The 12,909-nt window shown below is 42.6% G+C and overlaps 2 protein-coding genes across 6 annotated transcripts in view; one reads left to right on the top strand and one right to left on the bottom strand.

The window, feature by feature from the left end:
• PSME3IP1 (proteasome activator subunit 3 interacting protein 1) overlaps positions 1 to 1,377 on the bottom strand; it is a 36,404-nt gene extending 35,027 nt beyond the window's left edge. For 2 of the 5 annotated variants that reach the window (XM_080827673.1, XM_080827680.1), the window contains exon 1: positions 1,169 to 1,377. The gene's annotated coding sequence lies outside the window, so the exon portion shown is untranslated. Of the gene's footprint in view, positions 1 to 372; positions 470 to 1,168 lie in introns of all 5 variants that reach the window. The other 3 variants (XM_080827674.1, XM_080827675.1, XM_080827676.1) reach the window with 3 other exon arrangements.
• A 251-nt stretch (positions 1,378 to 1,628) lies between these two features.
• Positions 1,629 to 12,909, top strand: part of RSPRY1 (ring finger and SPRY domain containing 1) — a 45,085-nt gene continuing 33,804 nt past the window's right edge. Inside the window, exon 1 of the mRNA XM_080829660.1 lies at positions 1,629 to 2,013. The gene's annotated coding sequence lies outside the window, so the exon portion shown is untranslated. The remainder of the gene's footprint in view (positions 2,014 to 12,909) is intronic.

Genomic DNA, 12,909 nt, shown 5'->3' with positions numbered 1-12,909 from the left:
ATATCTGAGGCAACAGCTTAACTCTAACCAAACATCAAGATTCTTAGGAGAAAGGGAAGACTGCTAGCTAGGTGAATGGTCTTGACACAGCTCCTCCTGGTTATAAGGGATTAAGGCAACAACACCTCAGCTGAGAAAAATAATTGGCGAGCCTTTGCTTGCAAACCCCTAAAAATTGTCAACAGCTCCTCTTGTGCTCTACTTGAAAAACTGTAAAAACTGTCTTTATTTCAGTTCAATTCCTTGTATCAAAAAGGAGTGTAAACACTGATTCCTTTCAAGGATTTCAGAAGCAGTGCCCTCCAAACCATTTTATGGGGTTCCTGTTAGCACATCAACAAGCCAAACAGCTGAAGAACGAACAAACCTTACCTCACAGCTGGTACACAAGAGGTCATCGGGAATTCTGACCACCAGGCCCGCACTTGGCTTCCCCTGTCCCAACTCCAGACCTACTCAGTCAGACTATCTGCGGGTAGGGCCGGAGAACCTGCATTTAAACGGGCCTCAGAAAATCTTGGTTTCTACTATATTAAGAACCACTGCTCTGAACGAGTAGGTCTCCACATTTACACCTGTGTGCACGGACATTCACGCGGGCAAACAACTCTCAAACAAGATCCTTCAACCCTCGGTCTTAGTTTCCTAAGTTTTCCTTTGCAAAACGAGTACGCTGGCTTGTTATCTATTAGAAGAAAATGCACTGAGCACAGCAAATGGTACACCGTACACAGTAAGTGGGTTTCCCATCCTACACTTGCGTTCTGTGATTCAAAGATTTCCAACCAGTCACTCCCACATCGCCTGAGTCGCCTGGAGCCCTCCCAAGACCCCTGCGAGAGAGCCCGCTCCTCCCTTGGAGCCTGGGTGTTCCCAGCTAGCAGAAACGGTGGAGGAGAGCCGACAAGAGGCCCGAAGTCCCAAGACCGCTAGAAAGGGTCGGGATGCTTCCCCACACGACTGGGGAGGCCCTCCTGCGGGCTCCCTCGGCTCCACTTAGGCGGACCCCAGCAAGCCCCTGGCCCCAGTGACTCAGAGCACTAGGCGAGTGCGCAGACTGAGAACCGGCTTCACCCTAAACTTCACATTAAACGTAGCCCCCCATCTCCTCAGCGAAGAAGCTGGAGCCCAGGTCTCTCTACCAAGCTAGGGCCCAGGCCGCACTCACCTACCAGCGTGCGGGAGGCGAGACCCCCTCACCTCGGCGGCGCCCACCCCTAAGCCACCGCTAAGACCGCTCGCTCTTTAGGACAAAAAAAAAGAGAGAGAGAGAAAGAAAAAAAGAAAAGAAAGAAAATAGCCTTTGCTTTTGTATTCCTTTTGACCCTTCAGGGCTTCCTCTTCCTCACCGCCACAACAAAGTTCCGCCCCGCTTCCGGCGGCGTAACCCAATCCGCACCCCTCTTCCTCCCCAGGAGACGGATGGAAATCCGGTGTCCCGAAAGCTAGCCCGAGAGACTTGATTGGGCCATTCGCACCTCAGCAAGGGGATTGGCCAGCTCGCGCTTGAGGGGCGGGTCGCCCCGTGTGATCACGTGGTACCTTCCCTGAAAGATGACTGGCTGTCAGCGAGAGGGCTTGCCACCGAGGAAGGGGCGTTTCCTAGGGGACTGAGGGAGGGCAGGGGCGGTGCGAAGCGGGGGTGGGCCCCAGCGCGTAATGGCAGCGCCGTGGCCTCGCGTCCATCTTTACCGCTCTCTCGGACCTGTCACAAAGGAGTCGCGCGCCGCCGCCGCCCCCTCCCTCGGGTGGGCCCTGGAGCTGGAGAAGTCAGTGCCGTAGCCCGGCCGCGCTGCTCTTGGGAAACCACTGGGGACGCGGAGCCGGGGGGAGTCGGAGGGCTGGAGACATCCGTGAGGGAGGGGAACAGACGCCCGGGTCTGCGGCGGGGAGACCCGACTGGTGCCGGAGGAGACTCCAGGAAGGGGCCCGGGAGGGAGCGGCGTTGGGCAGAGCCCAGGAAACAGCCCGGAGGTTCTCCGCTGAGGCCCGTTGCTGAAGGCGCTTGAAGAGGTACCTGGAAGAGGGTGTTCCCCCTTTAGGGGGTGCGGGATCGGCGGAGGTTTTGGGGGGTCGCCCTTCTGAGGAGGCCGCGGCTAAAGGGGCCCAGGTGAGAGACAGGTAGCTCTTGGGAGGCTCCTGATATTTAGGGGTCCTCCTCGGGAGTGTCCTGGACGGAAGGAGTAACTGGAGGAGGCGTTGGGAGGGTTTTCTTTTGTAGAGTTTAAGGTTTAGGTGGCTCGGGTGGGAGTCGGACCTTCCCCTGGGAGACGGAAATGCCTTGGGGTCGAGAGACCCCTTAGAGAAAGAGACTAGGAGTTGGGAGTCAGAGCTAGCGGATTCTTTTACTCCGGAGGCCCGATGTGAAAAATGGGTAAGGGCCCTAGGGAGAGGTTGTTGCTGAGCGGTTCTGGAAAGCAGAGACCACCATCTGTAGGAAAGCCCGGGTGGGGAGTAGTGAGAGGGAAGCGGTAACGGCAAGGGTTTTTCTCACTGGAGACCGACCTGTGTCTTAAACACAGGATTTAGCTGTTTCTGGGTGTAGTGCAGGTGGGTGAGTGGGTGGGTGGGGGAGTCTATCCCAGCATCACTCCTTGCGTGACTCTAGATGAGGCTTTTGTTCCTACCTGGTGCCTCGGTTTCCCTGTCTCTGGGGAGGGAGAGCGGGGCAGAGATGGCACACTGAGACTGTCCAGTTCTATAGAGCTGTCTGAATGAGTCTGCTCCCTCTAGAGTGTTGTACTTTGAACTTTAAAAGGTTGAAGTGTCTATGACTGAATAGAGTCCCGCAGTTGTCCAGGCCCCTCACCTACCACGTACACGTTCATAGACGAGTAACTTAATCTCTTGGGTCTCTTCTGTAAAATAATAGCGCGGTGTGTGAAGATACTTTCCAAACTACAAGCTGTGCGAAAGTAAAGTACTGTGATTCTACCACCAGAAGGATTGAGGAATGAAAGTGAAAGCACTGTCTAAAATGTAAAGCAGTATGTAGATGTAAGGGATTAGCACTAATACAATTGTTGATCACCTAGGGTGCTGGGAGCCATATTGTACTGAAAACCTCAAGGTTCCAGGCTTTCTAGGTCATATTATGGTCTAAACCCGTGGTTTCAGCCCCTGCTTAGATGGGAGTGGAGGGATTTCCGGTTTTTGCTCCCAGAGTTTTAATTTACTTTGAACTTCCGATGGTGCTGGCAGGAGGTAGCACTATAATATAATCTTTTCCTCCAGAAAGTTTTTCTCTGACAGCTGAAATTTGATCTCAATATTATAAACTACTGGGACGCCTGGGTGGCTCAGTTGGTTAAGCGGCTGCCTTCGGCTCAGGTCATGATCCCAGCGTCCGGGGATCGAGTCCCGCATCGGGCTCCTTGCTCAGCAGGGAGCCTGCTTCTCCCTCTGCCTCTGCCTGCCTCTCTCTCTGCCTGTGCTCACTCTCTCTGACAAATAAATAAATAAAATCTTTAAAAAAAAAAAATAAAAATAAAAAAAAATATTATAAACTACTTCCCCTTTTTCCATGTATGTGAGAGAGAGAGAGAGTGTGTGTGTGTGTGTGTGTGTAGCCTTTGGGTGTCTACATGTAGTGAGTATTATGACCTTTGGCTGTTACATGTAGTGAATATCATGCTTCCTCTCTCAGTTGTGATTTTGTAGATGAGACCTTTTTTGAATATTATGCCTTTTTGTGCTCTGTGCTGACTTCAAACTATGGGTTATGAGCACGTTAGATAATTGCTTTTAAAATTCTCTTACATGGCGGTTCGCTATTTCTCACCATATATAGAATTTGCATTTCCTGGAATGACATCTTTCTTTGTAGCTCCCCCTATGAGGTTATAAGATAATTGTGTCCAAGTATGACATTTTCCTAATGTTTGGTTAGTGGCATTTGTTAGAGCAGGTTTTCCAAATGTTGGGTAATTGGTGATTTTTGAAGTTTGGTTTCTTTGCTTTGCTTTTTTTAACAAAAAGCTGGCTTGCATTTCCTGTTTTTCTAATTTTATATTCCATGGGTCTTAAAAAAAAAAAGTGCACTGTGGTGATTTTATGAGCTTTCTGATTTCTAAGGGTATATGTGTAATGCCTGTGTCCTGCTTTTACTGTTTTTTAAAACCCTTCATTATTTCTGTACTCCATGATTATTTTTAAGTTATTGATTAGGAAGTGTTCCAGCATACTCTCTGTGGACTTTTTTCTGATTTGTCAACAAGATGACTTTTCCCTTAGTAAGTTGGCCAAAAATCAAGGAGAAATAAGAGCTTAGCATTGTGTGTAAAACTTTGTTATTCAGTAGTGAATCGGGAAAAACAACAGCTCTGAAGTATGTTTTGGCAAGAGAATAACAAATTGTTGTGTGTTCCTGAAGTGCATTTCCAACAGTCTGTTTCTACTCATGAGCTTAAGTCAGCCTATCAAGAATTAGAAAAATAGGGGCACCTGGGTGGCTCAGTGGGTTAGAGCCTCTGTCTTCAGCTCGGGTCATGATCTCAGGGTCATGGGATGGAGCCACATTGGGCTCCCTGCTCAGAGGGGAGCCTGCTCCCCGCCCCCCCCACCCCCGCCTGTCTCTCTGCCTAGTTGTGATCTCTGTGTCAAATAAATAAATAAAATCTTAAAAAAAAAAAAAAAGAATTAGAAAAATAGGGGCGCCTGGGTGGCTCAGTTGTTAATCATCTGCCTTCAGCTCAGGTCATGATCCCAGGGTCCTGGGATCGAGCCCCACATCGGGCTCCCTGCTCAGCGGGAAGCCTGCTTCTCCTCCCTCTCCCACTCCCCTACTTGATTCATTCATTCATTCATTCATTCATTTTCTCTCTCTCTCTCTCTCTCTCGCTCTCGCTCTCTCTCGCTCTCTCGCTGTGTCTCTCTCTGCCAAATACGTAAATAAAATCTTTTTTAAAAAAGAATTAGAAAAATAATGGGAAGTAATATTTTTCATGAAGTGAGAAGTCACTTTGCAGCCTTTAAAATACAACTCACCTTGATACTCTAATATCTATACTTCGAGAAATTATTATTAGGAATTCTTATGGATGGTAATGACTATTACTACTATTACTACTTTAAATTCTTATGGATGGTAATGACTATTACTACTATTACTACTTTAAATAGGAAGTTTTCCGCTTTGTTGTGGTCAGAGCCTTGTAAAGTAGATGTGAGAGTCACAGGGCTGAAAAAGTAAATGGCAAATCATTAGGCACCACAGATGGGAACCACAATGGAACCAGCAATCTATTTCAAAGAGTTATTTGAGGGTAGTAAACTATCAGTTGAGCTTCTCTTCAAATATTTGGCATTTTTGCATTTACCATTGAGTTTGGATAGCTTTTTCCTTGTGTACAATTTAGAAAACTGAAAAACAAGAGAAGTCAGGAAGTAGTGCTAAAACTTGGGCCCCAATTATTAGAAGAAGACTTGAACAATTTTAGGAGTGTGAAAGAATTAATATTTTCCCTTTGGTTTATCTATTCAATAAGTCACCTTTTCAAAAGCTTTTGAGGGGTGCCTGGGTGGCTCAGTGGGTTAAGCCTCTGCCTTTGGCTCAGGTAATGATCGCAGGGTCCTGGGATCAAGCCCTGCGTTGGGCTCTCTGCTCAGTGGGGAGTCTGCTTCGCCCTCTCTCTCTCTGCCTGACTCTCTGCCTCCTTGTGACTCTCTCTCTCTGTCAAGTAAATAAATAGAATCTTTAAAAAAAAAAAAAGCTTTTGAAATAAGATTAGGAAAAAAGTTACATATTGTGAAATTTTTCTTTGTCCGTTTCAAAAGGGAATGTTTGCTGGTTAAATATGTAAAAGCATATTTAACTATAGATAACTGTATATAACTATGTGATATATATAAGGCTAAAGGAAGCAAACATTTTATAAATGGTGGTTGGCTGTTAGAGAATATTCTCCTTTCTCCCTTCCTGAGCTTTTGAAAATGGAGAATGCATTTGAAAAAGCAAAGAATGGATGCACTCCTTAAGTTTGTTAATGAATGAACCTTGCATGTAACTTTCTTGTTGCTTGAAATGATAGTTTCCAGGCATAATTTCATGGGTCTTACATCAAATAGAAGGTTTGAAACATCTTACTTGGCATGTCTAGTATTACCTCAGTTTAATGTTTCAATGTTAGTTTTTTCTTACCCCTTCCACCTCCTGAAGAGTTAAGTTTCCTCTCCTGGGCTCCCTCATGCAGTCACTCTCCAAGTATGGCTTCCACTCCACCCTTCTTTGTGAGAAGTACAGCTGCTTTCTTCAGTTCTTGCTTCATAGTTATTCATACTTACATATGCCTAAAGGCTACTTATTAATAACCTACCAAGTGAATTATTAAGAATTACTAAAACATGGTATTCATAAACTAAAACTAGTAGAACATTAGAGCTTACTGTTGTCTCCCAGAGTCTATCCCGGGAAACTTGGCACCAGAGCAGAGCTGCTTACATGTCCTGTGCAGAATGGGGGTTCCTGCCATATTCAGAAAGGGTGCTTATTTGGGATCATCCTCAGTATTGTCTCAAATGAATCTTGGTTTCCATTGTGCTCCCTTCTCCCCACCCCCTTGAAAGTACTATGAGCTTCATCTTTATCAATTTACGGGCTTTTGGTTAACCTTTTACTGTGTGGTTGAGAATATTCACACCAACAATGTTTTGGTTTGTAATTTAATGGGTAGCAACACAAGTATAAATCTTCCATTCCCCTTTTGCTAATGTTGGTATATACAGTCACCTAAAAACTTGCTTATAAGAGACACTTGAAAGTCACCTAAGTTCCTTTTCCACGGGAAAAAATGGTGGAGGGAGAGGCCTCCACCTCCTGGACCTGACTCTATCCATAGGCTTCCACGGCATGTACTGTAGTATGGATCAGGCGCTCAGTGTTGCTGTGTTGCTGTCCTTCGTCCCTTTGCCAAGAGCACGAGGGACCTCTTTTCATCTTTGCTTGGTGCCTCCATTTAAGCATTGGATTTATATTTATTGTATGACGTCTGAGTTTTTCAAAGTGATAACTCTTTCAGAAACCCTCGGTTTTTACAGATTTTAGAATAAATTCACTTAAAATACTTATTGACTACTGTTAGTTTCTACTAAGTATCCAGTTGAGTGTGCAATTGAGTGACTTCAGATACTGCTTTAAGTAGATCTCTTTAAGGAAAGTGTTGCTATCCATGCTGTCATCACATTTTATTTTAACAGCAAAGAGTTCTCTGTAATAGTAAAGTTCTTTACCCTCTGATTTGTGTATCATGAATGTGTTTGAATTAACAGATCTTTATGATTTCCTGTTATCCGGCCTCCTGTGGGGGGAGGAGGATGTCAAATAGTATGGAGTACTGCATTTGTTTTTCTCCTCTGTACTGCAGCCATCACTGGGACTTACCTCAGTTGTTCCGTAATATTTCCTTTCTGGGTTCAAGGCATATTTTTCAGTCTTTGAGATCAGGCAAGTATCATTTACTTTTCCTTTTTTGCTTTTATTTGCTTCTGCGAATTCCTTACTTTATCCCAGCCCTAAATTTTATTTCTTGTTACATTTTTCGAATGCTAAAAGGATTTGTCTTTTCTCCTTTGTACTGTTTCAGGTCAGGGCTGTATTCTGTAATTTGTTCTGTGAAAAAAATCTCACTTGACCACAGATACTACTGCTACCGAGTTAAAAACCTCTTAACATTTTAGGAGAAGCTTTTTCAAGATAATCCTTCTGTACCAGATCAGCCATAAAAATTAACTACTTCCCCCCTTCAAAGATGTACTTTCTTTTCTTTTAAGATTTATTTATTTGAGAGAGAGAGCAAGAGGTAGGGCAAGTTGTGGAGGTAGGCAGAGGGAGAAGCAGGCTTCCTGCTGAGCAGGGAGCCCGATCCCAGGACCCTGGGATCAGGACCTAAGCTGTGTAACCAACCGACCGAGCCACCCAGGCGCCCCAAAAGACATACTTTCTTTCTTTTTTTTTTTTAAGATTTTATTTATTTATTTGACAGAGAGAGATCACAAGTAGGCAGAGAGGCAGGCAGACAGAGTGGGGGAAGCAGGCTCCCTGCTTGGCAGGGAGCCTGATTTGGGGCTCAATCCCAGGACCCTGAGATCATGACCCCGAGCCAAAAGCAGAGGCTTTAACCCACTGAGCCACCCAGGCGCCCTAAGACATACTTTCTTAAAGTAACCTCTGTGTATAGCAGAAGGATCAGAATCACCCAGTCCTTTTCTCAGACAATGTGAAAGTTAGTTAAAATCCCAGGGATAACAGGACCCTGTCTGGCTTAAACCTCAAGTGGCAGTGCCACTGCAGACAGTTTTTGCACACCTAGGTGACATGTAAAAATATCTTATTACCAGAATTGTTTTTCTTTTTGGAGGAAAAGTGAAGTTAGAACCAAATATTTCACAATCTTCCCCTCTCGTCCCCCCTTCCCCCCAGCCAGAGCAGATCAGATGCCTTAGAGTCTAGAGACAAAAACACCCTTGTTAAAATGTCTTCAGGTGGTTTCTGTTTCAACTTGCAAGTATACTCTTGACATATAAGACACTTCTCTTACCCACTTATTGTACTACCAAATAATCTTGATCTCCTAGGTTTTCCCCATTTATTTTTATTTTTATTTTTTTAAATATTTTATTTATTTATTTGACAGAGAGAGAGATCACAAGTAGGCAGAGAGGCAGGCAAAGAGAGGGGGGAAGCAGGCTCCTGCTGAGCAGAGAGCCCAATGCGGGGCTCAATCCCAGGACCCTGAGATCATGACCTGAGCCAAAGGCAGAGGCTTAACCCACTGAGCCACGCAAGCGCCCCTGTTTTTATTTTTTTTTTAAGATTTTATTTATTTATTTGACAGACAGAGAGTGCACAAGCAGGAGGAGCAGTAGAGGGAGGGAGAAGCAAGATCCCCAAAGACAAGGGGGAGCCTGATGTGGGACTCAATCCCAGGACCTTGGGATTATGACCTGAGCTGAAGGCAGTCGATTAACCAACTAAGCCACCCAGGCGCCCGGTTTTCCCCATTTAAACACAATCTTCAGTCAAAAAAAAATTATTGTCTTTGGGATGTCCTGTAGAATATTTTAAAAGCAAATACATTTATGGGTAGATTTACCTTGATAGGGTTTGAATTACATAGGTGTATGCTTTGGACAAAATTTGGCACATATATACTTAAGACTTGTATATTTCATTATATGTAAATTTTAACTTCTAAAAACATATTGAAGTCCAGTTGGTGATATGCATGCTGAATGATTTAGTGGGTAGTATACTGATACCTATAATTTGTTTCGAAATGCATCAAAACCAATTAGCTGGACTGATGACAGATAGAGATAGGTAGGTATGTAATAAAGCAATTGTAATAAAATATTATTGTTAGAATGTAGATGGTGGGTATATAGGTGTTTACTGTAAAATTCAGCTTTTCTCTGTGTTGGAAATTGTTCATAATAAAATGTTGAGGGGGCACTAAATATGACATTGGAAGCTATCGCTTGTAATACATTGACTGCCTTAGGATAAAATCCAAAACATTTTCTAATGAAAGAAAACCATTAAAATTTCCAGTATATTACATGTTGTTACTGTTCATCCTGCAGGATTTAGTCTTTGGGAATTGGGGAGTGGACTGGAAAAAATTATGGCATCCTGTAACACTGTTTTGGAATGATGAGGCAAAGATGACAGCAATAGTAATTTCATGCCCAAAGTTTCGTTTTTCTTCCAATGGCCGTTCATTTAACCAGCTTCTCCTTTCTTGGCAGCATAATCCTGAAGTCTTATTTTCAAGAAAAGAAAGTTTTCTTAATGCCACTGAGCTGTATTATGATTGAATGCAAGCAAATATTTGAAGAGGTGAATCACTGGTTCCTGGACCATTGTGAGACAGGGTTAGACCAGTTGGCCAGATGTCTCTGTGGTGAGCTGTTTATGATGGTAGAGATCTGTGTGTTGACTACCAGACCTCACCACTTAAACACTAAACTTACTGAGCAGCTCACTTTGATTTTTTTTTCCTTTCAAAGCAGCTTTAAAGTAGATAAAATGTAAAAACTGAACAAATCATAAGTGATATAGAAGTGGAAAAAATAGTCTTCACTTTCTTTTGTAAAAGGAAATGCTTGATTATAATTACACTCTTGCAGCAAAATGGCTATGAACAGTATAATGATTTACAAAGCATTATCATTTAGATGGGGAAAAGTGTCTAAGCGGTGGCTTCCAGCGGTATCATTATAATCAGTTGATGATTGCTACAGCCACAGATCTAATCGTCATGTCTATTTAAATTATGTGACTAGCTTTTTTTTTTTTCCCTCAAAATTGAGACTCGACCAGTCTAATGCTAAGTAGTCCTAAAGTTATGGGGAAGTATACAGGTATTTGAGATGTTTTGCCTTTACATAAACTCTGTTCTTACTCATTTTCCATTCCGCCTGTCAGCAGTTGAATGACATTACCCATAAGCAGGGTACCCATAAGCAAGTTATGATGCTTCATAGGGTGGATCTGGTGGGAAACATGGGGAGCTGTCTTATTCACCATGTTGATACATACTGTATGTAATCATTAATGGATGTAACTGTATTCTGATGGTTTCTTTGGCTGCCCTCTCCAAAAGGCTATGTGCAAAGATAGTCTTAGTTCATTTTTCTGGAAAGGGAGATTAACTTTTTTGACCCCAGATGAATCACTGTAGTGTTCCAGTTTGTCCCTTCATTCTATCCGTATGTCTTGCCTGTTGTGACAGCTTCTGTGTTAGATACCGTAACACAATGATTTCCAGACCTGGCCACTGTCAGAATCAACTGAAGAATTTTAAGAGAACATTTGTTTGGGCCACATTCTAGAAATTTTGATTCTGGCGATTTGGAGTGGACCCAGGAATTTGCATTTTAAGAAGTACCTAAGCAATTCTAATGCCCATTGCCTTTGGGATGATTAAGCTACAATCCCTCCCAAGTTGCTTTGTCTAAAAGTATAGATAAGTAAAAATTATTTTAGTACAGAGTAGATGAGAACTATAAAAGATAATTTCTTTAATTATCTTAGTGTTCTTAAATCAGGTCTTATTTTGGAGTCCCCACATCCCAGATTATTTAGTTACTCATTTTATAATGACATCTTGCATTTTTGGATCCAGTGCATTAGGCTCTGTGCCACATGTATGACATGCTCTATTACATTTAATCCTCACTATAGTACTGTGTAAGAACTATTATTATCTCCATGTTTTAAAGTGTGTCAGTAGCCAGGGTAATTAGACTACGTAGCTGTATTACAGGGCTGGGACCTGAGCCCAGTCTGTCCAATTGCAAAGACCATGCCCTGTGCTGGAGCTGGCCTCTGGCGTCCTATAGAAGATCTGTAGACTCATACTGTTCAAACAATGGCCCTTGGGAAGAGGACCACATAATGCTTTTTGGAATGAGATAAAACAAAGCTGTGTAAAGTATAATTGTTTAGTTTCATTACCCAGTCTTTTGCCTAAAGTATTCACAGTTTGTTCCCTGAGAAAAATACAAGTGACAAAGATTTCCAGATGAAAAGCTATACATTCTTTAGCGCTGAATAAATCTAAAGGATCATATGCTTTGTTCACCAGTGTTCTTAGCCTTTAGCTGTAATCCTTAAAATTCTCTGTATGTGGGGTGCCTGGTTGGCTCAGTCAATTAAATGTCTACCTTTGGCTCAGGTCATGATCCCAGGGTCCTGGGATGGAGCCCCACATGGGGCTCTCTGCTCAAGTGGGAAGCCTGCTTCTCCCTCTGCCTTTGCCTGCTTCTCTGTCTGCTTGTGCTCTCTATTTCTCTCTCTCTCTCTCTCTCTCTCTCTCTCTCTGTTAATAAATAAATAAATAAAATCTAAAAACAAAAACAAAAAAACCTAACAATTCAGTGGTAAAGAATCCTGATTTATATATAAATTATCAGAATAATAAAAATTTTAAAAAAATATTTTCTGTATGTTCATTTCAGATTTTTTAAAGATGCCAGCTCTTATTTTTTTCTTGTATGTTTCATAGACTTTCCTTTGAAGTGCCTCACAGTTCCTCCTACCTAATTAACCTCTTCCTTACACCTGGTCTTTATAGTTAGTCCTTAAAAGAGAAAGTCTTTGGTTTTAAAATATTTGAAAACTTAATTTTTTTTTACTTCATTTCCTCCTGTGGCAAATTTTGTAGTTGGCATCATCTGGGTCATTTAGGGAAAATGACTCTTAGAAGAAACTGACCTGAACTACACTTGAATTCAGTATGAAAACAGAATAAAAAACACTGAATTCTTGTCATCTTCCTCCAAATTTAGTCAGATTTTAAAAAATAGCTGTATGTATTGATATCTTCAATTTACTTTGGAACTGTACTAAAAGGAAATCTGCATAGATTATTAATTCTTTATCCAGTTTAGCAAAAAAATTTTGGATAAAATGATGCTTAAGACTGAGATTCAACAAACTTTTTCAACCCATTGCTTTTCTCACAAGCACTCCCCAAATTTCTTGTTAATCTAAATAGCTTCACAAGCGTTGGTATTAAGCTGTAAGGATCCTCTGTTTTCTTCCAACACTGTTTTCTGGAACTTAATCTCACCTTGACATTCTCAAATCATTACCAATTTTTTCTAATACCTGATTGGTCTCCCTTCCTTAGGTATATATACTTTCCCCCATTTAATGTGTCTGGCTGGACTGACACTGCTATTTGCTTGTCATGCCTGTCTCAACTTCCATACTGAGCATATGGAAAGGCTCAGAAGCTTTAGAGAAGCCAGTAAAATTTCCTCTGCTCTAGTAACCTTGACACCATGGAGCAGTTTAGGGTTAGAAAGCACTTGGCCAGGAGATGAAGCATTCCCAGAGTTCCCTTGTATTGAATCCTGGACCACTCCTACCATCCCCAAAGTACTAGTTGGTTTAGACACAGATTT

The sequence above is a fragment of the Martes martes genome (assembly GCF_963455335.1).
Source record: "Martes martes genome assembly, chromosome: 17".
Taxonomy (NCBI): domain Eukaryota; kingdom Metazoa; phylum Chordata; class Mammalia; order Carnivora; family Mustelidae; genus Martes; species Martes martes.
The sequence above is the reverse complement of the archived record's forward strand: the minus strand, read 5'-3'. Positions and strand labels throughout refer to the sequence as shown.